General features: G+C 38.5%; 1 long non-coding RNA gene across 3 annotated transcripts; it reads right to left on the reverse strand.

The window, feature by feature from the left end:
- Positions 1 to 5,546: 5,546 nt before the first annotated feature.
- On the reverse strand, positions 5,547 to 8,783 carry LOC308558330. Of its 3 annotated transcripts, none has more exons than XR_013998982.1 (6): positions 8,698 to 8,783; positions 8,116 to 8,159; positions 7,940 to 8,015; positions 7,793 to 7,857; positions 7,482 to 7,554; positions 5,547 to 7,268 (listed from the first exon to the last, which is right to left on the reverse strand). It is a non-coding gene; the product is annotated as an uncharacterized lncRNA (long non-coding RNA). The 3 variants fall into 3 exon arrangements; XR_013998983.1 differs by lacking the exon at positions 8,698 to 8,783 and adding an exon at positions 8,618 to 8,638; XR_013998984.1 differs by lacking the exon at positions 8,698 to 8,783 and adding an exon at positions 8,604 to 8,624.
- Between the last annotated feature and the right edge of the window lie 14,239 nt (positions 8,784 to 23,022).

The following is a 23,022-nucleotide window of genomic DNA, read 5'->3' on the forward strand; positions in this document are numbered from 1 at the left end:
CCCGCACAACCCCTATTAAGAATCGAATCCATAGCCTGGGCATGTGCCTCGACTGGGAATGGAACCGGCGACCCGTCAGTGCATGGATGATCAACCAACTGAGGCACACTGGCCAGGGCCATAAAATTTTTTAACAGTGGTTATCTCTATGTGGTGCAATTATGAGTTATTTTAATTTTATTCATAGTGCCTTATTTTTATATTTTTATAAAATATGTATTTTATAATTTTCTTTTAAGGTGAGGTTATAACTTTATTTTTATAATTTTTAATAGATAAAAAGGGAAAACAAAAATATAGCCTTTAATAAATTAGGTATTTAAACACCCCAGAACCCCATGCCTAAAATTGAATATGTATATTTTACTTACTCTGGTAGTCTGTGTCCCACAGATTCTTTTTTTTTTTTTATCCTCACCAGAGGATATTTTTTCCATTGCTTTTCAGAGAGAGTGGAAGGGAGAGAAAGAGAGGGACAGAAAGAGAGAGAGAGAAACATTAATGCGAGACACATTGATTAGCTGCCCCCTGCACAGGCCCTGGGCCCAGGGATCAAGCCTGCAGCAGAGGTATGTGCCCTTGGCCAGAATTGAACCTGGGACATTTTAGTCCATGGGCCGATGCTCTAATCACTGAGCCAAACCAGCTAGGGCTCTACAGATTATTCTTCATTCAAGTTAAAAAATAATAAATAATCTAAATACCAATTAAATGGCAAATAGAAAATTGCATAGGAGACAGTTTCTTATATTTGGATTTCACTGGATATAAGTTTAATAGGTTATATTTTTATTTTGTATTAAAAAGAATGTTCAAAGATATTTGAAGTTTTATTATATGAGTTACCTATTAACCATAAATCTTGACTAAACATTAACATGGCATTAAGCTTATTGTACATCTTAAGATATGACTGTTTAGCAAGATAGACAACAATACTATGGGCAGGACTGATATCACCAGTTGTTAGAAGTGTTTAAAGTATGTGTAACAAACTCACCTTTCCAAGATGCCACTGAAGCTGAAGGAATAAATCCCATGTTATTTTAAAATCATGTCAATAATTAGCTTTTCTGAAGTTTTGTTTGTTAGATTCACCCGAAGAATTCTTTTTGAGATTGATCATACATCTTGCAGTTGTGACATTTTTACAAAGAATGGAGAATGCTAATATCTTAGGATAAATATATTATCTTTGTTGGTAAAAATTATTTAAAGCATATTTCCTATCGAAAGTGTATCTTTAAGCAGCAGTATGTTGTTGACATGACCCCAAAGCATGCAATTAGCCCCTTATACTCAGGTTGCCTCTCTTTTTCTTTTTCTTTTTTATTTTAGCAGCCATTGATGATCATTGCTTAGATACATTAATTCATTAGATATTGCAAAATAGTGATATTCTAATTATGTCAACCTTTTTCAGTTATTAACTGGGATGCAACAATAAAGAGAAACTTTCTCACCTTCTGTTTGAGTTTTGTTACTACAGTTGGTGTTGGAAAGTCCCTTTATTTGCTAGTTCTGAAATTGATGTTGGTTTTCTAGCATCCTCCCTCTAACGGTATCAAAATCAGTTTTGTTTTTTTTTCTAGGTATCATTATGAACCCATAGATTTGAACATATTTTATGTATTTTAATCTATTGTAATCATTATCCTTAATAATAGTCAAAATTTCCACCCTTGGAAAGTAGGAGATGCTGCAAGTTGGTTCCTGAGTTTTTTTAAGACAATCCTAGCGGTCTTTGATAGCTTTCTTGTTCTCTGCTATATAGCAAGATGCACCAGGCTCATACATTTATAGCTTACGATCTGTAATCAGTTAGTTCTTCAATGAGAACTGTTTCCTTTTAATGGTAAAGGGTGGAGACCACAATCTGGGACCTACGGGTAGGGTTCACAGGCTTTGATGTGTATGAATCCTAATTCAAGTTTCTGTGTTTTCTTTTACGGTGGTTCCCATTTTACTCAGAGCAAAATCCTCTCAATGGCAAATAAAACCCTACATGATCTGCGTGTCCTTATCACGCACACTGTCTTTGGACCACCATCATGGGAATGCCCTTTTCCCAAATAGGTGCGTAGCTCACCCTCTGTAAGACTTTGCTTATCTCTCCTTCTTGTGGAAATCTATCCTGTGAACTCCAGCTAAAATCACAACAGTTACTTATTTCCCCAAAACCACACCCAGTAGTTCTATTTATATTCATATCAATTATTTTTTTCATATACTTTATAATTTATCTTTTTATTATGCAGCATCCTTTCTCCTAAAATGTTAGCTCCACAAGGGCAGGGGTTTTGGTCATTTGGTTCACTGCTGTATCTTCAGTGCTTAAGATAGTACCTGCACGTGGTAGCTATTCAGTAGTACCTATTTGTCCAATAAACAAACAAATGAAAGCTTAGGATATTTCCGAATTATCACACACCTAACCTATCAGTGTGGCTCAATTTCCAAGGAAAAAGATTGAATTTAAAGCAAACATCCATCAAGAAACTGAACTGACATTTCTGGGTATGTGGTCAGATTCAGAGCAAAGTCTGTACATTCATTTTTGAAAAAGAAATGTAATATAAGCTGAGAGTTTCCATCCATGATGAAAATAAAAAATGAGAATTGAGGGTTTGTACCAAGGGACAAAAATTGGGAAGCAGAAATCCATTGTCGAGTCCAACTGCCATACCTGGAACAGGAACTAGATAGAAAATCAAGGAGTTCTGGAATGAAAAGCAAGGGTGAGAACCAAGCAAATAATTGTTTGGGTGATGGAGCTGGAGATTGCCTTGGATTTAATACATTGTTAATACATTGGGGTTACACCTGATCTTTGTTATCACCTGTGACAGTTTTCTGGCATTCTCATTTTTTTCTTCCCTAAATCAGTCTGGAACCCAAGGTCAATAACTTTAACAAAACTTTTATGTACATCTTCAGTTCATTGCTCTGCTCCTCCTGGCTAGTTAATCCATAATTTTGGATTAATCCACTGATCTGCTTTCTGCTCCCAGGCAGATAAGCCCCATAGGAAAATAGTGAAGAATTATGTTGATTAACTATTAGAATTGGTAGTTTTCAGCCTCAGCAGCTTGGCACTGCAAGGTAAACCTGAAACTTGCCTGTAGTTAACTCCACTTCTCTAAATCCAGTGTCTGATGAAAACCCTTATCACATTTCCTAAATTCTTCATCTCATTCTGTCCTGAGGACCACTTTGCCTGATACTTTACAAAGTTCTCATCAGATATTAACAATGCTCTGTATTAAATCCAAGGCAATCTCCAGCCCCATCATCCAAACAATTATTTGCTTGGTTCTCACCCTTGTTTTTTATTCCAGAACTCCTTGATTTTCTATTTAGTTTCTGTTTCAGATATGGCAGTTGGACAACAGATTTTTGCTTCCCAATATTTGTCCCTAGGCACAAAACAATCTCCAGGATTTGAACTAAACCTGGAATGTCCTACTCTTGGAATGTTCCAGGACTCAGCTCTTGGACCACTTCTCCTCTCTATTTATATTCACTCCCTTGGTGATCTCACCTAATATTATGGCTTTAAATATACCATCCACATGCTGATGACACCCATTTTATTTCTCCAGCTCACACCTCTCCCCTGAAACTCCAGGCTTCTTTACCTAACTCAATCTCATTTGTGATTTTGCCATCTAAATCTTAACATGTTCGAAATCAAGCCTCTATAAGAGGGCACTTTTGGGAAAGACATTGTCATTATCTTGACTGTGGTAATAATTTAATGGGTGCACATCTACAGAAAAACTCATCAAACTGTACACTTAAAAAGGTACAATTTATTGTATATCAATTATATTAAATAATTAGGAGGGGCAAGGCACATCAAGTTTCCTGACCTCAGTAAAATGATGTACTGCATTTGTAAATGTTATTTCCTTCAAGTTTCTGAAATGCTTTTTCCATTAATTTGGAGAGAACTAGAATAAAGTGAATAAACATAAATAAGAAAAAGTTTCCAAATAGTTTGAATTATACTGTACTTAATTTAGGACTCTGAGCTTAAGTCCTTATTTCCTGTTATAACTCAGCCACATGGTATGTCAGACCCTCAACAGTGGACATGTGGTAAGGTGTGGCCAGGACTTGAGAATGAGACCAAGGAATCTGGTTCTCATATTGGAACCAAGATGGTCCGTAAAATTTCATAAGCTTCACAGTGCACCCCCCCTTTTTTTAATAAAAAAACGTAGCAAATAATATTCATACCCATTAGTATTTTTTTGTTTGCCATGTAACATTTTTACTTTTTTCTTTATTGTTCAAAATACTACAGATGTCCCTTTTTCTCCCCATTGACCCCTTTCCCCCCCAGTCCCTCACCAAACTATTGTCTGTGTCCCTGGGTTATGCATGTATGTGTATAAATTCTTTGGTTAATCTCCCCCTGCCCCACCTTCCCTGAGATTCGTCAGTCTGATCCTTGCTTCCATGTCACTGAATCTATTTTATCAGTTTATTAAGTTCTTTAGATTTCACATATGAGACCATGTGATGTTTGTCTATTTGCACCATGGGATACTGTGCAGCTGTAAAGAAGGATCTCATACCATTTGGGACAGTATGGATGGACTGTCCCAAGTGAAATAAGCTAGGCGGAGAAATACACCTGTTTTAATCTGATCTCTGTACGTACCCAAATACAACATGTATCAGTGAGGTGCAGTAAAGCCAGAGGCAACATTCTGTAAGGCAATTGTAAGTACTATGCTTTAAGTATTGTTTGGACCTGAAACCAAGGTTTCAGGAAGAAAAATATAGGAAGGAGGGTCCCATCCCCAGGGAGGAGGGACTGGCAAAGGATAAGCATACTATCCTAGTAGACAGATTCAAAAAGGGTATAATTGGGAAACTGCTGAGAACCATGAAAACAGCCAAAAGCTTTCATACAAGCTAGGCAAACAGCAAGGATTACGAAGTGCATAATCAGTTCAGAGGGCACTTGAATGGGAAGCCAAGTTTAGTAGGATATTGGATTTCTGGCAATGGAACTAATTTTAGAAAACACCAAATGGTAAGTTTGAGCCAACTGAATTTTAAGGTAACCTGGAAGCATGGTGTAAGGCAGAGAGAAAAGAATTCCTATTGGCTGGTCACTAAAGCGAGACTTGTGGATTCTGCTTTCAACTTCTGAAACCAGTCCTAAACAAGGGGACCCATCTATTATAGTGTTAGTTTTAGGTCTCTAAGGCTTTTGAGTATAATTGAATTCTCTATCAATTTGCATATGTTCTGGAGGGTAAATCTTTCATCCAGCTAACAACGGAAGGTCCTTGGTCTTAGCTAGTAGTTGCCTGTTTTATTACCCAGTAAGTCAGTATTCATAAATGGGTTATGAATCTAACAGCAAGAACTGTGCTGTGTGAAATGAAAAAATCCCATCAAGGTGTGTACTAGTTTTAATTAAAGCCGATATGCCTCCAGTACTGTCCCCTTCCCCCACCAGGGATCAAGCCGGCAACCCAGGCACGTGCCCTGACCAGGAATCAAACCACGATCTCTTGGATCATAGCTTGCTTTTTAAAATTTTTTTATTGACAGTATTACAGATGCCTTGCTTTTCACTTCCCTTGGCATTTTATACTACTGACATATAGAAAACAGAGAGTATTTTACATCTGACCTCTTTGGAACCTAATACAGTGCAATGAAGTAAATGCACACTACCAATTTATCAACTAAGGAAATATGACATTACAAGAATGATTGGGAAGGAAAGGAGCAAAACCAGAAGAACTGCAGGAAAAGGTCAGAGGGATCATTGTTTCACAACTCTGGCTTGTTTTAGTCTTGTTTGCCAGCTCTGACAAAGGGTAGAAGACACTTTTGCCTGAAAGTTTTGTGCAGGATCCCAATTTGTCTTATATCATTCATTGTTCACTTAAAATTTACTCTACAGCCAAGTACCAGGTAGTTGTCTATGCACTTAAGCCAGTGAAACAGATCTTATAAAATGCATTACCAAACATTACTTACCTATTTCGAAGTACATATAATAAAGGCAACTAATAAGATTACAAACACAATGCTACTTGTTTCTTGACCTTAGATCAAGAGGAAATATGAGAGCTGTAATAGTCAAGATTGCAATTGCTGCATTTTATATACACTATCTCATTGAAACCTTACCTGAAGGTACATTTTACCTCAAAGGTCAGTTTTCTTCATTTCTTTTGGTAATATCATGATACTCATATTATGTGTAACATTATGCTAATTCATCTTTCTCACTGAAACAAGACTCAAAGGCCTCTTAACTTCCCACAAACCAGAGCCACTGTGGAATTTCTTGTACCTGGTTTAATGTGCAGATACGCCAAATACAAAGCCCTTTAATTTTTAGTTCATCATTTTAATATGGGTGCAAGAAACAGTTTCAGAGTTCCACTTTATACCATCTTACTACTTGGGGCAAATTCACTATGTGCTTGGCCACCCAGCTATACGCCTGTCAGTCTCATCAGCCTCTCCTGAGCTGCATGGGTCCAAAATAGAATTCTTTTCACTAAGGCAAGAAATCATTTTAAGGAAAATGATGGCTCACTGAGAAAAAAAAAATTGGTGTTTTGACTATGACATTTAAATATGGGCTTGGGAACAACTTATTCATGCAGCTATTTAGGGAAGGTGATCATGAATGGGGAACCTAATCACCTTGGTTAGATCAGATGCTATTACTGTTTACACTAAATCCATTCTGTGCAATGTTTGACTACTTCTAAACCAGATTTTCAGTGACCTTCCTTGTGACCTTTAACTGCCACACCTTGCTCTCTTCATTTTTAAAACATCCTTTCAAATTCCAATTATATAAGACCAAATAATCTGACTCAATCAGTGATCACTTTTATGCCTGGTATTCCCCCATCCCGTAATAGGCCATCTGTCCACATCTCCACTTAACAGCACAAACTTTCACACAGCTTTAATTATACATTTTAAACTTAAACAGGTGACCAAAGGTAAGACATTCATCCAGAATTATTTGATTACAAGGTTACTTAACTGGAAAAAAATTTCTATTACAAATATTCAGTATGTGACATGACTAAAAATGGCTTGAATTTTAAAGATACATTAATCTATATTTAATGTTGGTTCAGAATCTATTTGCATAATTTAAAACTCCATACATCTTGATCTGCATGTTTTCTTTCCAAGTCCACAAAATGAAGAGCTTTTCCTGATCACCAGTTATCCATACAACAAGCAGGTAAATCTTGTTAACACTAGCCCTAGAAAAGGAAAACACTTTAGATTTACAAAGCCACCAACATCAGAACTTATTTAAAATTTATTTTCAAAAATGCTATTGTCCTTATAATGGTCTATCTCAGAAGCCAGATCCGTAATACGTTTTTCAACAGAAATTCAGGTTCGGGATAGGATCATCACAGATTAAGACCAAGGACACAATACTGACTGTTAAGCAAAATATCTCCACTTACAGAAATGGTTACAGCTTAAAAACATCACAGCAAAACGGCCTCTTTTCAACAGACAGCAGACAGCGACCCCTCACTGTTGGCAGAGGAAAAAACACACACTATTGTGAGGTAGCAGCTTCACCTATGCAGGTAACAAAAATTTTTGTCAATTTTCATATTGGTCTTGTCTCAGAAGCCGAATCCGTACATGTGTTTCTTCAGGTAATCAGGTTCGGGATAGGTTTCATCACTGATTAGACCATAAACCAAAACATTAAAAGGCAAGCACTATACTAGAAATACTATAGCAGACCCTGTAAGCCACAACTTACTTCCAAATGAAGCTGACAGCCAGTGATATCCACAGCTTCATTAGTATTCATCAATCCCCAGGATGCTGTTCAAGGATAAAGAAAATTTCATTTAATCTACATATAGACTAATCATATATTGAATCAAAATACTAGTTCAACACATACCTAATAAGATTGTCAAGTTTTAGCCAGGTAATTTCCCCGCAAATCTTCTCCCATGTTTTGGAATTTTCCTTTGCATCTAATAAAAAAGAAGCAAATTTCAAATGATGCACCATCTTTTATTCCTGTAAATCAACAGGTTTACTCCTTTAGCTTAAGAACTCTCAACAAGCACATACCTTAGCATCTTCACGTAACAGCTTCGTTACCAGCACCACTGTTTCTGTGGGGCATGAATATATTTAAAAGTGAGCATTCTGACGGAATAGAGTTCAAGGTTTTCAGTACTAAAAAAAAACCTCCCCTTCATTAATCTGATTTGCACACAGCGCCACCTGGCCACAATACAATTTGTCTCCGGCAAAATCAAGGGCTGTCCATTTTGAAATAACCGTTTCATCTGGCGACAGACGCCTTAGTCATAAAGGCCTTTTGCTCTCAACCTAAAACTAACTCCTCGCCCCAAATCCCGGGAATGTGGTTTTCTCGCCGCTGCTCAGGCTCAGGCAGCCGGCTGCCGGGGTTTAGTAACCAGGCCGGTGGCCATCAGCAGCAGCCTTCTCAAGCCTAAGCTAGAAGCCAGCCGCCACCGCGACTCAGGACACGTGGCGGTTGGGCTGCGTCTTTCCCACACGGGAGTTCTCAACACACAATACCATGAGCTCACTCAAATCTGTAAACCTCGTCATAGTACTGCAGCCTCCAACTTAAGCCCACGCCACCAGTGCTCGCTCGAGTTCTTGCCCGCGACGCCCACTCACCAAGCAGCCTGGACCAACTCCCTAGTCCGGAAGCAAAAGAGCGTGCTGCGCTGCGAGCAGTTCCCTATATAGCCTCTCCCTGAGTCAGACAGAGGCCGCCCCTCCCTCGCACATCTATTGGACGGGAGAGAACACGGGGGCGTGGCCTAAGGCCAAGCGCGCGCGCGGCGGCTCTCTTCCGGGCGTGGTGCGCGCGCTGCCCGCCCGCCGCACGCCCGCCGCACGCCCGCCCCGGCCTCAGCGCGCGCCCTGTAGCGCGCTGCTTTCAGTACCTTCAGTGTCTGGCTCTACGTGGCGCGGGAGTGGCGCCAGAATTCAAACCAACAAGCGCATTTGGAGGCCAGGCTACTGCCCGCCGCGAGCCAAGTCCGCCCAGGACGGACTGGACGGTTCGGGAGTGAGAGTGCACTTGAGTTTTGCAGCGTATAGGGCGGCCTCGGCCTATGATCCAGTCGAGAAGTTGGGTTGGCGGGTTGGCCGGTCGGCTGGCGCCCGGAGGGAGCTGACGCCCAGCGGCCGCTGCACGCCGGGAGAGAGAAATTGGCGGGTAGCATGGCTCGGGTGAAGGAAGTGTGTGGAAGCGCCGCGTTTCTTCTGCTGTCCACGGCGAGAAAACTGCGCCTGCCGAGAGCCGGCCAGCCGCCGGGCCCCGTGGCTCCCACCCCACGCCCGGGCTGCCTCGTTACACTCTGTATTCCGCTCTTAGAATGCTCCCTGAGACAGCAGACCTGAGAGGTAAATATTCCATTTGGCAGAGGAGAAAGCTGAGTTAAAGCAGCTAAGTAATTTGCCTAAGTTCACACAACCGAAAAGCTTTGCTATTTTTAATTCCTTTTGTAGTAAGCTGGAGAAAGATTAATTTGAGAACTATGGCAGAATACTTTATCCGAACGACACAAAATATTCTGTAGCAACAGTGTATTAATAAGTATGAGCGAGTAAGTATATCTGTATTTGCACACAAGCACACATGACATTTAAACATTTCAGCATTTGAAAATGCAAGTCTTCATAGCGCGTATTACTAATTATGTTGATGTGTTGGTTTTGTCTAAGGAACACATGGTTTTGTGCACTGTTCTTTATTTTTCTATTTAGAACAGTGCCTGGCGAAAAGGTTGAATGAATGAATGAATGAATGAATGAATGAATGAATGAATGAATGAGGTGGCTTTTTAGAAAATTTAAATGAAGACCAAATTCCAGAATAAAAGGTAATAGTGAAAAGCATATTTCTGTAACAGGAACCAAAGTGATGAGGAATTTACAGTACTTGGCTTGGCATTATGTAGGGTTTTAGATACTGTTTTGTAATGTACAATGTAAATTTGCATATTGTTCAAAATAACTAAAACAATACAGACAGATATAAAAAGCAGTAAAAGTTCCTTTCCATGTCATTGGGAATCTTCTCTTCATATTAACAGTAACCACTATTAACACTTTTTGAAGCTTTCTATGCATATACAGATACTTCTTGACTTATGGTGGAGTTACATTCCAATAAACCCCTCAGTAAGTTGAAAATATCTTAAATAGAAAATGGATTTAATACACCTAACCTGCTGAACATAATAGCTTAGTCTAGCCTACCTTAAATGTGCTCAGAACACTTACATTGGCCTACAGTTAGGCAAAATCATTGAATACAATGAATACAACACAGAGTATTGGTTGTTTACCCTTGTGTAGCTTGCTGCCACTGGCCAGCATCAGGAGACAGTATCCTACCATATATCACTAGCCAGGGAAAAGATCAAACTTCAAAACTTAAAGTACAGTTTCTATTGGGTTCTTATCACTTTTGCACCACTGTAAAGTTGAAAAATTAAGTCATCGTAAGTTGGGAACCCTCTGCACAAATATATGTTCACATTCTTTCACATATAAATAGGATCTATATACATTTCTGCGGCTTGTTTTGTCCCTTCATAAATGTCATAGACATCTTTCCATACTGATGCATATAGATCATTATTCTTGTTTCAAGCCCGCATAGCATTCAATTTGATGTATCAATTTATTTAATCATTTTCCAATTTTTCATTATAATGTTATTGGTGGAGAGAGGCCCTCGTTTCTCTGGTTGCTGGTAGGGGCGTATTTCTTGGAATATCCTGAGAAAAAGAATTTTCTGAAACTCACACGGGAGGATGAGATATTGTAGAATGCTTTATTTCTGTGGAAACAAACCCCTGAGTTTCCAAGGTCCCATTTCCCTTCATCCCCTAAGGAAGAAGCATAGCTGTGCCTTCAGCAGAGCTAGAATCAGAGCCAGTGTCCAGAGTTTTTACTCCATGTTGGAGCACTGTCCAGTCCAGCAGCAGGCTAGCTTAATTTGTGTTCCCAGTTGTAGTCCATTAGTCCATTGTGTGTGCGGTCTGCATGACCACATGGCCATGGAGCAAACATGCGTGAATGCAAGGAAGCAGGAGCAAAACCAAAGGAACCAGTGAGCTAAGAGCAAGCCAAAAGAGAGAATTCCTTTGGTGGATTATGTATCCCCAAATTTTCCTGGGCTTGCAGTGTCCCTGCCTACTCTGGTCAATGATCTCTGTTCCCAGGTTTGACTGAAGGCAAATACCTTCCCTGTGCCACCCCAACTTCACTGTCCATACATCTATCTCCTCTTTGTTGGACCCCGTCCCCCATTGTTTTTCAGGGGATGGGCCAGTGTTTCCCTGGGGAGTGTGAAATTGCAGCTTCCTGGTGAAGTTGCCCAAATGACATGCCTATAATGCCTGGCTTCCTCCTTTGCTCCTTTCCTATTATTAATAACTAGCTAATTACAATGGTATCAATAGTGTCGAAGTGAATTATAAATATGTCATAGTGAGTTTGTGAGAAGATCTGCAAGATCAACTTCTAGAAGTGAGTCAAAGATTATGTACACTTAAATTTGGGATAGATTTTACTTAATTGCTTCCACCTTCCTTCTACTTACACCAAATTGTTGTATTGTGATTATATTTGGAAGTGTGTTTAGCTAATTGAAACACATGAATGACTATTATGGGATGGCAATTTTTACATAATTGAAATTGAGAACAGTTGTTCTCTTTGTTATCTTTGAATCACTACTGTACTAAACACTCAAAATCACCTGGACAAAGCAATAAAACAATGACTCCTATGGTGACTTCATAATTGAATTAGAGAGCTCAAAAGTATCTGATTTCTGGGCCCTATCCTGGAACTACTAAAGCAGAATCTCCAAGAGTGGGACCTGGGAAATATTTTAAACAAGCATCTGGGCAATGCTGTTCAATAGGAACATAACATGAATCATAAATGTGGGTTGCATATGTAATTGTAAATATGCCAGTAGCCACATTTTAAAAAAAGTTAAAAAATCAGATGAAATTCTAATACATTTTATTTAAACCAATATAACCAAAATATTTTCATTTCAATACGTTATCGATATATTTTACATTCCTTCTTTTTTTGTACTCAGTCCTTAAAATCTGATGTGTATTTTATACTCACAGTACATCTCATTTTGACTATCAAGTGCTCCATTGCCACATGCATAGTGGCTACTATATAGGACAGTACAGGTCTAGGGTGATTTATATACAGATAGAAGTTTGAGTACCACTGTGTAAATGGAATACAGCACACCTAACACATATTCCAGTCTTTTTAAATGAACATATTACTTTTAACTCATAAACTAATAACTAACAAATACAATGTGAAATGAAGTGAATTTGGAACCTGTTTATTAACAACACTGCCCTCCAGTGAACATGGATGGTGACTGAAGCCAGTACACAACTCATTCAAGATGTTTATCTCTTCAAGGAACTGAAAAACATACTGGGGGATGAAGCCATCAGTCATTGCTCCCCCCACACCTAAAACAGTCAAGCAAATTGCTACCAAATATTTGAAGTGATTTAAGAAGAGGAATTTAGCATACTGAAAATAAATTCTCATATTCTATAACAAACATCCAGATAAGATCATCATTTTAGTAATTTTTTTTTTCCTTTGGAAGAAATGTTCACTGAGCCCTTGGTGCATGGTGTGCTTCAGTGATAGATAATATGAATACACAAAATCCTTGCCCTTCTGAAAGTTTATAGTTTAGTAAGAAGTATCCACCCAACTTTAGACACTTTTGCTTTAAAGATTAGACAGTCATTAAAGAATTTTGGGTAAGATCATACTGTGAACCAAATAATGTTTTAGAAAGTGTTTGGGAGACAGAAATTAAAACCAGTTTTAAAATGAGTACAGTAATATAGATGAGATATTGTAAGGGACACCACTATAATTTTGGCCATGGAAATGGAAGACAGGAAAGAGAACAGCATATAATAAGAACTTGTGTACTGTTAGGTTCTTGTATGCTTTGGATCATTCAAAACAATCCTGGTATGTATTTTTAACCTTATATTACAGATGAGGAAAGTGAGGCATAGCGGTCTCAGTTAGCTAACATGCTCAAATCTTTTGACCCCAAACTCATAATCATGTCATCAGGACATGACATTGCTGTGTTGAAGGAAGAAATAGTAGTATATTATGATTAACTGTAGGGAAAGAGAGGAGGTGTAGTTGAGCCTGTCAGCCAAGAGAATGGCAGTTCCATTTATCAGGAAGAGGGAAGTCAGGAGTTACTGATTTGGGAGCAGGGGGGAAAAGATTCAACGTTCACTGTGTTAAATTTGGAGTGGAATATGCAGTTATATTTGTCCAGTAGACAATTAGAAATATAGAACTAAAGCCCAGGAGAAAAGTCAGAAGAAGTCACTGAAGTCGTGTGCATAGATGAATTTGGGGAGAAAAGAAATAAAAGCGAGCAGTTGTGGCCTAGAATTAGTACCACAGTGTGTGCAGATATCCTGTAGTAGACAATCTTTGAAAACATAGTCAATATATGTAAAGATCTTGTTAGATAATGAATGCGTGAAAAAAAAGTCCACTATTACAGCTTTTTGTTAAATCATGGGAGAAATATATATGCCATGTTAAGTATTGTAACCATGTTACCAGAGAGCCACCCAAGTTAAAGGGGCTGGCTCTCCCCTCCTTGGCTCTTGTCACACTCACGAGAAAGAGTTCAGGCGAGTGACAGAAAGTAGTGTTGAAGTAAGCAAGTGAATTTATTAAGGAACTGAAGCAAGTGAATTTATTAAGAATATACTTGGCATAAAGCACAAGAAGGCAACTCAGCTAGTCTAAGCACCCTGCCTGGTGGGGGTTCAGGTGTTTTACACTTTTTATACTTTTCCCCCCTGTAGGTTTCAAGGTTCCTCTGCTGGATAGACTAGATTTCAAGGTTCCCCTTTTACATTGTTGCAGCTTTTCTCAGAGTTTATGAGAATATCTGGCAATTTTATCTCTGAAAGTCCCAAAACCACTGACTTCTTTGTTTTGTGGGTGAGATAAACTCTCCTTTTCTTTCTCCCTTTCCCCTCCTCCTGCCTTAGCAGCTATCTTTCTTGCCTAACATCCCCCTTTCAAGTGATACCACCCAGATGCTTTTGGGGTTTTGTTATTTGGCCCTCAGACTTCATCTGTCCTTGGCACAAATGGCATTAATTGTGCCAGAGTGATTTAAGCTATATATTCTCTAGTTAGGGAGGAGAGGTATATTTGCTTTCAAGTGTCCTTGGTTGGGGAAGATAAGGACTTGAGATTCACAAACTGGCTACAAGCTGCCCAAACTATTTGGTCTTGTTTAATTTTCTTGTCTTAGTTTCCCCATTCCACTTGCCCAAGAATTTTCCTAGCTTTTTACTATCCTACCATAAGCATAACTGACTTATTCAAAAGCAGGGGGAAAACAATCAGCCTTAAAAAATAAGAATTATTTGATAAGGGGTTAATATCCAAAATTAATATAAAATCATACAACTCTATAGCAAAAAAATAAACAATCCAATTTAGAAATGTGCAGAGGATCTGAATAGACATTTTTCTGAAGAAGACATACAGATGACCAACAGTTATATGGAAAGTTGCTCCACATCACTATTCATCAGGGAAATGAAAATCAAAACCAGATATCACCTCACACCTGTTAGAATGGCTATTATAAAAAAGACAAGAGATAACAAATGCTAGTGAGGATGTGGAGAAAAGGGAACCCTTGTGCACTGTTGGTGGGAATGTAAATTGGTGCAGCTACTATGGAAAACAGTATGGAGGTTCCTCAAAAAATTAAAAATAGAACTACCACATGATCCAGAAATTCCACTTTGAGTATTTATCTGAAAATGAAAACTTTAACTTGAAATGATACATGCACCCCATGTTCATTGCAGCATTATTTACAATAGCCAAGATATGGAAACAATACATATAATAGAATATTATTCAGCTTTAAAAAAAAAAACAACACAAAACCACATTCCCATTTGGGACAACATGGATGGAACTTGGGGGCAGTATGCTAAGTGAAAGAACTCAGACGAAGACAAATGCCATATGATCTCAGTTATATGTGAATCTAAGAAACAAAAAGAAATAAGCTCATGGATGCAAAATATAGGCTGGAAGTTACCAGAGGCAGTGGGTAGGGGGTGGGAAAAATGGGTGAGGGGGATCAAAAGGCATAGACTTCCAGTTATAAAATAAGTCATGGGGATGTAATGTATAGCATGGCCACTATGGGTAATAATATTCGGAAGTTGCTAAGAGAGTGAGTCTTAAGAGTTTTCTTCACAAGAACAATAAAATTCTGTAAGTATGGTGACAGATGTTAACTAGACTTACTATGGTGATTATTTCATGATATATACCAATATCAAGTCATTATATTGTATACCTGAAACTAATATTATGCATGTCAATTATACCTAAATTAAAAATAATAAAACATAAAAATATATAAGAATTAAAGAAACTTATCTCTTAGTATAAAGTATTTTTTTCTAGTGTCCAAACTGAACAGGTCAGTAAACTCTTTTTGATTGCAGGACAGACAACTATGAATTGAAGAAAATCTTGTGACTATTCCATGAAACGATAAAGTGTTAACTTCTTGAAACAGTAAAGATCTAAAGTGTGGGGGCGGATCACATATATGTGGAAAGGTCAAGGAGGCAGTTTGATACATGAGTCTGAAGTTCAGAGGAGAGTTCTGGGATTGAGTGTCATTGGCATGAGTAAGATATTTAAAGCATGACATTGAGTGAGATCATCAGGGAACAAGTATAAATAAAGATGAGAAGGCCCAGGACAGAGCCTTGGAGCTCTGCAAACTTTAGAGTTCCAGTAGAGAAGGAAGTGCCAGCAAAGGAGACCCCTCCAGGGCAAAACTGGAAGAATTCAGAAAGAGACAGGTCAATTGGAATGAATGTTTCTGAAAGGTCAATTAAAATAACAGAAATGAGCATCAGGAAGATCACCAGTGGTCTTGTAAATAAAGTCTCAAGTGGAATAGCAATGACAGAAGCCCAGTTGAAGAGTTTTGAGAAAGTGAGGTAAGAAGGCAGAAATGGGTCAGTAGCTGGAGAGGGTAGTAAGGTCAAGAAACTACTTTTTAAATGGGAGATACTAGGAGCATGGTTATATGCTCAGAGGAGTGATTTAGTAGAGTGGGGAGATTTATGATGCTTATAAAAGAGGCAAAAGTTATAGGAGCAAAATCCTTGAGAAGGTAGGAGAAGATCCTTTCCAGAATACATATGGAAGTCTTTGGAATAGGGATACCTCATCTGTTGCAGGCGGTGGGTCTAACGGCACCAGGTGTTAGACCCATGGCATCATACTGTACCTCGGTTCAGCAACCTCGGTACTTGAATTCTGGCTGGGAAAGAATTTATAGCCAAGCCTCAAACTGCAAGAGAACATTTATTTATAAAATCACAGAGGTAGAAGAAGTAATTCATAGAAGAAATGGGCTGAGGAAACAAGTTATAGAGGTAAAGGAAGGGATCCTTGGAGCTTGGGAGTGAGGGAGGTAACTGGAACATGCCTGGGGGGAGGAGGAAAGAGAGGGGAAAGGAAAAGGAAAGGCGCAAGTGTGTACAGGGGAGGAGAGTGCTTTGGGTTCTCCTTCCTAAGGATTTTAAGGGAGGAGATTTTAGGGGAGGTCCCAGGGAGGATCTCAATAGAATATTTAGCAGCTTTCCAGGTGTGTCCTTTCAGGATCTAGGTCTCCACTGATTGATTGGTTAGTGCCAGAGCAGGGGTCATTATGCAAATGCAGCTGGTCCTGAGGTCAACCATGGGGTCACTGGTCTGGTTTTGCTACTTTTCTGGCCCTGGACGGGAAATACAACTGAGGCCTAGATGTTATCTCTAGGGAGGAAAGGTCAGAGGGTCCAAACTGCATGACCTTGGATATGCTAGGGGAGGAAAGGTTACCCTGGGGGCAAGGTCCCACTCTACAATTGTCCTTTTCTAGGCACCTGGGACTTTCCACCTCGGTTACATTCCGTACCTGGCCCGTCATCCTTGCTCTGCTCGCATCTGTCTTGACTGCCTACCACACATCTATTTCATCTGTTAAAACAAAAGATAAGGCAGGCGTTGGGAGAGGCAGTCACGCACAGCCTGTTGACCCTTGCGTAACTGCATGGGAGTATGCCTTGGGCCGGGAACATTTTCTTACATGAAGATAGGGAGCTCTTACAGCCTATGCTGGGCATATAGACTTGTTTGGGAATATCTTTCCCTGTTCCAGGCTTGAGTACATTTCTTTGTTCTGCTTAAAATGTTTGCATCATATGGCACCTGGCCAACCCCACTGCTGTATCTGTTCCTGATGGGAAAGGAAGGATGTCCTTCACCTGCAGCACCTGAGGGGTGTGTGTAGACCATCGCCCTGTGTCAGCTTCAGGGCAAGATGTGCTGTCCCCAGGGGACTGACACTCACTATTGAGGCTGAATGGCACAGACTACTGGGGAAAGCTAACCTTTGACACATGGCCCAGCTCTCTTCCTGCTGCAGTGTGTTTTTTACATTGAACAAGCAACTAACAAAACAGAGATAGAAATAAGCCCATGCTGCTCTTGATCTGGATTGCAAAGAGTATGAGAATAGTATTCCCAACAATGGGAACTTCCCTAAGACTAAGCCTCTAGAAAACCACTCATGAAGCCGAAACTGCATTTAAGGTAAAAAGCCATAGATACCTGACTATATGACCCTGTCCCAGGGATGTGGATGATACAGTGGAGGCCTTCATGGGACAGGAGCCTCCCCAGTGGAGGACTCCATTATCTCTATTTTTGTTTCCTAAAATGACTGTGAGGGAAGCAATGGGAAAGCTCAACACAAAATATAATCAAAAGTACAAAATATAGTCAGTCATCACATTGGTTGTATAATAAAAAATAGCTGACAAAACTTTGTAGTGTTTTGGGGAATTACTTTAATAACATACAAAACTATGGCTATGATTTCATCCTCTTGAAATATCTTTAAAAAATTTATAATAGCTGTTTGTCATCTAGCTGTTTATCAGTTAGAGAGTTTTGAAATTCCCTAAAACCAGAGTTTAAAATACATAATACATGGTTGTATATTGTAAAGCTAAAGGGTGAAAGGCTTGACACAAATATTCAAACCATAACCACTGTCTATCTACATACCAGCCTTGGACCATTCAACTCAGTTTTTGTTATATGTGAGGAAAATAAGTTCTATTTTGTTTAAGGCATTCTTAGAGTTTTCCAATATGCAACGAAAGCTAATCCCAACTGACACAAAGGGAAATGATGTGAACAAGATAAAGATTTTCAACACATACATATTATTCTGATGAGAATTAGGAAATTTGCTTGAGCAAATCCAAAATCTGGATAGAAAAACTAGAGAACAGTAGTATAAACTATAACTTTTTGGCTGTTCAAGGAAGCCAATGTGGAGACAAATCTGATGGAGATGTTTCTTAGAGTATTTTATAAATTAAGAGCTAGTTTACTGATTTTTATCCAGTTAAAAAGAAATGGGATGCCTGTGTAGATCCCACTGTATTTTTTTAATATGTCAAGTTTTTGTCAGGTTTCAAGGACCAAACTTGTTGGAAATTTAGATGAAGTTACTTTGGCTCATTATACCCGGCAGTCATGCCACGTCTCCCTCTCAGAAAACACAGCTTTTTATAAAAGTCTGAGTTGTGATTGTTACCTAGAAGCAAATTAAAAAGTCTTTATGGCAAGTGAAACCAAAGATTTGGCTACTTGCCTAGAATAGAGTGGGGAAAGATATCTTCAGATGAGAGAGCAAATTAATATATCAGTGGATTATCCTGTCATGTGTATTTGCACAATATTATGTTTTCTCATCATTTCTTCCTTTGCTTTTATATAGATCCCTTTGTCATTATTTTTCCCTGATGAAATATATACTTCTGTTAAGTATGAAATTTGACAACTATGACAGTTTGAGTACATGATGCGCCAGATCTTATCTTTTTCCCATTTCAGTTTGTGTTTGATACTTAACATTTCTAATTCTTCAGCAAACATTTCTTCGTTAAATTGTCACTTCTGATTTCTTCTTTGAGCACTTCTTTCTGAGTCTTCAATTCTGTTTCCAACTTGTATCTTTGATCTTGACCCTTGGTAGTTTGTTTCAGTGAGAATGATTATGGAGACTGTCAACGTAAGAGACGTCCAAACCTGTAGAGAAGTTTAATGGGTTTATTTGAGCCAAACTGACAGTTGTTGGAAAGCAAAATCTCAACTGATTGTGAAAATGCTCCAGAGAATGCCAGTTTTGCAGCTTATTTTATACATTAGTCTCAAAGGAGGAGACATAAGGAAGGTTACATGAAATCCATTGGTGGTAGATTAAGGGGGCAGCAGAAAGCAAAGCAGGGGTGGGTGGGTGGGTGGGGGATAGGTGAGGGGGAATCTCTGAAATTGGATAAAGAGTAAAATGGAGAGACACTTCTTTTGCATTAGTGGATTCAGAATAGTTAATAACATTTACAACACATGTAGATGGTATTCAGGGAACAAGATAACAGTGAGGAGAATGGAAGGAAAGAATTTTGATTTTTGTGCGTGAGTGTGATAGAACGCCATTAGAAGGTTTTATGCAGGAGAGCAACATATTATAATTTACATTTAAAAATTGTTTTTTTCTTTATTTTAAATCTTTTTTGTGTCCAACATGTTACAAACAGAAAACTGTTAAAAGCCAATGTATATATTAAAGAATTATTAGAAGTTGAACATCCTTATAACTCCACCTAGAGCGAGATGTAGAATTTTTCCAGCTACCCCAGGTGCCCTATATATGTCTCTTAATCACAGGCCCCATTCTACCCCCTTAAAGTAACAATTATCATGAATTTTATGAATCAATTTCTTGTTTTTCATTACAATTTTATTACCCATGTATGCATCCCTAAACAACATTGGTTAGTTGTTTTAAGTCTCTTTTATTTATTTTTATTATTTTAAAATTTTTATTTATTGATTGATTCTTAGAGAGAGAGGAAGAGAGAGAAACATCGATTTGTTGTTCCATTTATTTATGCATTCATTTGTTGATTCTTGTATATGCCCTAACGGGATCAAACCCACAACCTTGGCAGACAATTCTTTAACCAACTGAGCCACCCAGCCAGGGCTCATGTGGCATCTTTTAAAGTATGCAAAATAGGAACCATTCAGGAAAAGACTGGGAAATGGGTAATTTTACTTGCTCCCTCTTGCTGAGTCACAGTGAGTGCTGTGTGTCCACTAAGAATGGGCACACAGCATTGCTTCTTTGTTTGCTATAGTCTTATGAGTTTCCCGGATGCAAGCCCTATTGGCTTTTAGAGATAGGTGTTTTGGGAGATTGTCCCCCAGGAGGGAGTCTTAAAAGTTGGTGTGCTAGATGTGAGGTCCAAATCCATCGCTCCTCAGGAAAAAGTTGGGAGTTTGGTACTGTGCCAATAGTGGGGTTTATGGCAAGAGTATGTCTCAGGCTTTCCTACTTGTTTTGATGTAGATATTTTATCATTCACCCAATGTGTAGGAGTTGTTAAGTTAGTTTCTGGATTTCTTTCAGAAGAATTGCTCCATGTGTAGCTATACATTTGGTGTGTCCATAGGAAGAAGGAAGCTCAGGCGCCTCCTATGTTGCCATCTTTAAAGACAGCCCCTCAAGTATTTCTTTCTTTCTTTTTTTTTAATTAATTTCAGAGAGAGGAAAGGAGAGTGAGAGTGAGACAGAAACATCAATGAGAGAGAATCATTGATGGCTGCCTCCTGCACACCTCCTACTGGGGACTGAGCCCTAAACCAGGGCATGTGCCCTGTCAGGGAATCTAACCGAGAGCTCCTGGTTCATTGGTTGATGCTCAACCACTGAGCCACACCGGCCAGGCTGGAGCATTTCTTGATATTGAATATCCTGGGTCAGTTTTTCTCAGGTATTATGTCCTCTTGTTATGTATTTCAAATCTTTTACCTTTTTTATTTTTATTTTGGAAATGTTTTCTTGAATTATGTATCTTAGTATTTGTTCTGTTTTCTTACTTTGGTTTTGTTCTTTGTTGATTCTTATTATAGGTATGTTGGAGTCTCTTTGTTGTCTTGTCCGCCTAGTTTAGTGTTCATTTCTGAAATTCTTTCTTTTATTTCTATTTTTTCTGAGTACTAGCACTTCACTCATGAGGTTTTTTTTTGGTTTTTTTAAAAAAATATATCTTTATTGATTTCAGAGAGAGGAAAGGAGAGGGAGAGAGAGAGATAGAAATATCAATGATGAGAGAGTCATTGATCAAGCCTGCAACCGGGCATGTGCTCTGACGGAGAATCGAACCTCAACTGCCTGGATCCTAGGTTGATACTCAACTGCTGAGCCACGCCCGGCCGGGCATTAGTTTGTTTGTTTTTAACTCTGTACTGTTCTTTCATATCTTATAATATTTTAGCTCATTTTGAAATAGTAGGCCATAGTTTTCATCTGTTTTGTGTGTTTCAACACCCATGGGGATGGTATTCTACCCCTTATCTCCCTTTTTTCTTGTAGTAACTTTGTATATATGGACTTTGACCTTGATTGTTTTCTGCTGCTCATTTTTATGTAAAATTGATCTATCTGACCTTAAAAAAAGCTGCTGCATGATGGGCTTTCTAACTTTTTTGGTCTGGAGTTTCCTCTTTTGTTATGTTTGTAAAGTGTTTAAAAATATGGTGGCTTATTTTTTTGAGCTCTTTTGAATGCTCTTCTCCCCTGCTCCCCAATTTTTACCTGAATTTTCTCTTTTCTTTGTTTCTATTGTCACTCTGCTGCTCAACTTAATTTTTCCTCAGAAGTTTCTTCTTAGTGTGGGGCTGTACTTCAGGGATCCTTTAGCTATTTAGTTTTGAGCGATCATATGACCAAGGATATTTCATCTTCTTTAGGCCTTAGTATGGGCCCCTGCTGTTTGAGTGTGTAAAACCCTTTATATTTTTAGCTAATATTCTTAAATTGACACCTATATCTCATCCACCCAGTTTACCTCTCTGGAAACAATTAATGTTATCAGTTTCTGGTATTTCCTTCCAAAAATATTTTATGCATGTGTTGTTCTTTAATGTACCTTGTACATATTAAAAACATAAGATATTTTTGTTTTACCTTTTAAATTAAATATTGGTGCACATTACATGCTGTTTTACATTTTTTTGGTAATTTAGTAACTTTGGAGATCATTTTATATCAACACATAAAATTATTTTTTATGGCTTTAAATTATTTCACTTTATAGATGACCACTGAACATTTAGGTGCTATGAACTGCCTTGTATATAACCTTCTATAAATGTGCAAGTGTACCCATAGGATAAATTCCTGCAAGTGGAATTGCTGAGTCGAAAGGTATGTAGATTTTTCATGCTGACAGATGTTGCTAAATTGCCCTTCAGTTTGTCTTTTGCAGTAGTCCTTTTGACTAATCTCTCTGCTTTGATTTCATTCTCCAGATGCTGCCAGAGGCAATTTCTAAAATGAAACTCTAATCATGTTACTCTGCGTCTTAAAACTCATCAGTGTCTCCCAATTACCAGAAAAATCTAAACTCCATGGTATGGAATACATAATTCTTATTTTTTGGGTATTTCCTTATCTGGCCAGGCTCTAGGTACATTTTATACTCTGGTTAAATTAGTTCACGTATCTCATACAAGCTGTGTTTCATGTCTCTGTACAATACATGCTATTTTCTCTGCCTGAAATACCTGCTCATCCTTCAAGACTCAGTTTAGTTGTCTCCTACTCAAATGGAGTAGAATGCACCTTTCTGCTACCACAGTATCTGATACATATCTCTGAGATTGCCCTATGTCACTGAACAGTAATTTCCTGTTCATATCTGTCTCTCCTAGCCTGTCAACTAAATAGCTATAGAATTGATTCCACACATGGAAAATATA

The sequence above is a fragment of the Miniopterus schreibersii genome (genome assembly GCF_964146895.1).
Source record: "Miniopterus schreibersii genome assembly, chromosome: 6".
Taxonomy (NCBI): Eukaryota; Metazoa; Chordata; class Mammalia; order Chiroptera; family Miniopteridae; genus Miniopterus; species Miniopterus schreibersii.